This window comes from Capsicum annuum, chromosome 9 (assembly GCF_002878395.1).
Source record: "Capsicum annuum cultivar UCD-10X-F1 chromosome 9, UCD10Xv1.1, whole genome shotgun sequence".
In the NCBI taxonomy this organism is placed as follows: domain Eukaryota; kingdom Viridiplantae; phylum Streptophyta; class Magnoliopsida; order Solanales; family Solanaceae; genus Capsicum; species Capsicum annuum.
In genome coordinates this window covers 78,471,350-78,475,911 of record NC_061119.1, presented here as the reverse complement: position 1 = coordinate 78,475,911, position 4,562 = coordinate 78,471,350, and positions in this window count along the sequence as shown.

Sequence of the window (4,562 nt, the reverse complement as noted above, 5' to 3'; positions counted from 1 at the left end):
ATTAAAGGCTAAAACTCCTATCCGGGGTTAAGGACACGATCATGATTACTTTTTTTTTGAATTAAGTTTTTTAATTTGTTTATCATTATTGGTTGTTTGTTTATTCTTGTTTTAACTATTTTAAGGATTAGCTACCCTTAGAATACATCAATTGTCGACCTTGTGATCTCGGAAGAGGGAATAGGGAGATAAAACATGGGAATAATCAAAGTATGGTTCTTGTTTCTTTATAAAATAAGGAATTTGAATTAGTATCTAGGATATGGATGTACTTAGATGCCTTACTTGATTCACACGTTGGATGATAGCTTTAAAGAACTTAAGTGGACTATTACATCTCCGCTCAATGATGTAGTTGTAAGGTTCAACTTAGAGAAAGGATTAGAGGTTGAGAAACCAAGATCATGCAATTAACCCTATGAATCAATAACCACGATAAGCAATTTAATGAATGAAGTTTTCAATAACGTAGTATGATTGTTCGTAAGACTTAATCCTGGATCTCTATCCTCTGATTGTCCAAAGTCATTTACTTTTCCGTATTAGTTTAGTTTTCTTTTTAGTTTACAATTCTTAAACCTCTTTGTTTACTTTTTCTCAATTGTTAAACTAGAATTGGATAGGCGGCGAACGCAAGTCCCTGAGAGATTGATACTTGGGCTTCCTTAATTAGTAAATTGTGCGCGTTGCAAATGCAAAGCAAACACCCCCTCCGTTCAAAATTTTTCAAAAATCAAGGGCATAGACGTGAACGACCTTGTAACAATACTTTTTCTCCTTTTGTGACTCTTAAATATTTGTTTGTGAAAATTGATAGATACACTATTTTTGTCTCTCGTGAGAGGTGAAATTAAGTCTCCTTGGCGAATTTACATGCCACGTTCGGTAAGCTTATTTGTCTAAATATCATGTATAATTCTTCCATTTAGAACTTGCCCCATTAGTCTCTCAAGGATAATTTTGATTGTACTTGTTTGGTGAGATGATCCTAGGCCATCTTTGTGATATTAGAAGTCCACTCTACCCTTGAAAATATGTTTTTCCTAGTCACCCATTTTGAGCCTTTGGACCTTTTTTTGGTAAACATATTTCAAGCCGTGAGCCATTCAATTTTTATTCCTCTTTCGAATCCTACCCTCTTAGAAAGTAAAAATACAACTTGAGGCTAAAATCCTAAGTTGGGAGTGATGAAGATTGAAAGAGGTAACTTTGGGCCAAAAAGTTGTAATGAGTACCTAAGTTCTTAAGCATTGAGAACAAATGAATAAGAAAAATAAATGATCCAATAAAGGAAATAAAACCATGAAGTGTGCAAGAAAAAGAAATAAAAAGAAATTGGGTGGACTATGGAAATAAAAGTTGGCGCTTATGTAAAGAGTAAAGACAAAATAAGTCGCCCATGGTCAAAAGTTGGATGGAATAGTGTGATATAGATGTTCAATAAGGATATAGCCATATTTTTCCTAAATGATATCCTACGCTACCCCAAACCTGCATTACAAACTTAAAAAGCCCTTCGAGTTCTCCAACCAAGTATATTCATTATAGTGGCAATTGAAAATAGAGGCAAGCCTATGGCATGGTACTTATGGCATGGTACTCGAGAGTACTTGAGAGAGAGAGATTTTTACACTTAAATCCCTTGTTGCATAATTGATAACTTAGTGTGTGAAATTTTCCTTTTTGTGAGAAGGCATATAAATAAGTTGAGGTGTGTAATTTTGTTATCTCCCGAGAAATGGGGCAAAAGAAGTATGTTGGAGTTGAGGTAAAAGGTGAGTCACTTATACAGTATTAGTGATTGTTGCATGATTTTTCTTTGAAGTATTTTGCACCCCTGAACATTGTATTTCATGTTGAGGGAGGTTCTGAGAATAGTTTTGCTCATGTTTGAAGAGCTATTTGCGGTAGTAGCTAAGCTTGAATTCATTATGATTATTGGGTTATATAATTTGGGAAAACATATGCATTGTTTCATGGTAAGAGGTAGTGTTACTTGAGGACAAGCAAAACTTTAAGTTAGGGTGTCGATGAGTGGTGAATTTACCACTTATTTGCACTCAACATTCATGCACACTACTATGCTTTGAATGTATAAGTGAGACAAAGTTGTGATTAAATGCACTAATTTTCACATTTTACAGGCATATAGGTTAAGAAAAGGAAAGATATGAATGCAAGCTAAAATGGATCAAAAAGGAAAAAAAGTGCAGCTAGAAGACCTGAAGCAGAAACAAACCTCAGTTACCGCGATCACGATTTGTGGGTCACGATCACGGTGTCCTTACCTCGATCACAGACAAGCTCCAGTGATCGTGGCTACACGAGAATATGCCCAAGGGAAATTTTGTAACCTTATAAAACCGAACCCAATTTCTTTTAGAGGCTAAGCCCTTTCTCTTTGGGCATTCTATACTCTTGGAACATTTTGAATTTGAAGTTTTAAACCCTAATTTGGGTAACAATTGTATTTTTATTTGGAGACTTTGAATTTAGTGTAATTGAAGAATGGATGCTTTGAATAATTCCTATGGTATATTTCTTTCTCTTTTCTTCATGAGTAGCTAAACTTTCATTGTCTTAAGATTATGTTGAACTAAGGTGCAATTATGTATGAGTTGTGATGTATTTGTGTATATGTTAGTTTGTGGATGATGGGTTTCACTATTGCTTGATTTAATTAGTTGAAATTTGTAGGTGAAAGCCCCAAATATCCAAAATGGGTTTATGGGTGAAAACACTAAATTCTTGAAAGCTCACACTATCCTTGAAAGAGGAGTTTGGGTGATCACTTGGAACCCATATCATCCTTGAAAGAGAGATATGAGTGACAAAGCAATAGTGAACAATTGATGGATATAGTTTTCTAATTTTCACTATCTTAGACATAAGGGTGATTACGAAGTTGACTATATCTTGGGCATCTTCCTAGAAATAGGGATGCCCAATTGAGGTAATACCTGATTGTAATTGGCATACTTGTTAGGTACCTGAAAGGGTCAAGGAGTGATATTCTTGAGGGTTTGTTGACAAACTAGCCTCAAGGACCTTAGACCCAACATGCCACATTATTGATAACTAAACTTTACATCAAATCTTCATGCATCCATGCATAACTTACCTTTAGGTATGACATAATCCCAAGATTCTTCTCACATCAAATTTAAACCATGATTCTTATTTGAATTGTTGATTTGACTTGTCATTGATAAACACTTTCCAAAAATCAACCTCCCCTTTTATTCATGAGTTTTGTTTTATTCTTATTGTGGGTAACTTATTAGTAGCATTTAACACCCATAAGACTAGAATTCTAATTTCGCTCCTCGTGGATCTGACTCAACATAAGTTGAGTTATTGACAATGATCATCCTCTACTAATTTCAATGGTAAAGGTGGGAGTTATCACATATCTCTCCTTAATGTTAGGAAATCTAATATTCACTCCTCTTATTTAGAGATCCATCTTTGTGCGTGGTAGATATTGCACATTCAATTTTTTTTTTCATGAATTTAATTGGTTCCTGATCCTTAGCGAATAATATACAGAAACTTTGTTGGCTTAATGCATACAAATATTGCTATATTTAAATAAACTCGTCTCATATCAATTTATTTTTTTGGGAGATTTATTCTCATAACCAATGGTTCAGCTATATTTGGAGGCACACGATTTTTCACTAAATCAATTAGCATTATAAACTTTTATATTTATAAACCATGCTTTCAATTTAATAATTTCACCAAACAACCTTGCTAAAATAAAATTACAAGTTGATAGGAAAGCGCATGTGATCAACCATAGATGCATCTCATTTCATAGTAAGCGTTCCACATGACAGGTGAACGACCCATGCTCATCTTGTTGCATGTTTCAAAAATTAAGGGGATACGATCATAACCTTAGCCGGTATAGTATTTTATCATCAGAATAAGCAATATTAGAGAATTCTTGATGATTTTTTTATTTTTTCAATGTAAAACCACATGAATTCTCAATAATTTTTACATCACATTTGAATGGGGATGGTTAACCAACCATGCCAACTTATATATTTTTTGTAAACTTTTAGTTTACTGCCTCATGTGATTTCATCACCATGTTCATATTTGTATCACCAAATAAGCAAAAAATGGGAAGCCTTTCTCATAGTATTTATAACACATTTTGATTGTAGTAATATGAAGATATAACTTTTTTTATAAGTTATCATCTCAAAATAATAATAATAATTTCTTTTCTTGTCAATTTTCTTGAAACTTTCAATGTTTCTTTAGGAGACTTACTACAATCCTAATATCATAAAAAAAATTATCCCTTCGTATTATAACACATTAGCTTTTCGAAGCTATCAAATAATTGTGTACTACCTCATATTTCAAAAAACTCCATTTGTATGGTGACCATCTCCTTTTAGGTAGAATATTATTGTCATTATGATCAAAATCATTATATGCAAGATCTCTTTCTTGTTTTACTTTTATTTTTAATAATTTATTTTTATAACATTTAACATAGTTCTTTTTAGCGTATCATATTTATTCGATCAATGACAAATTCA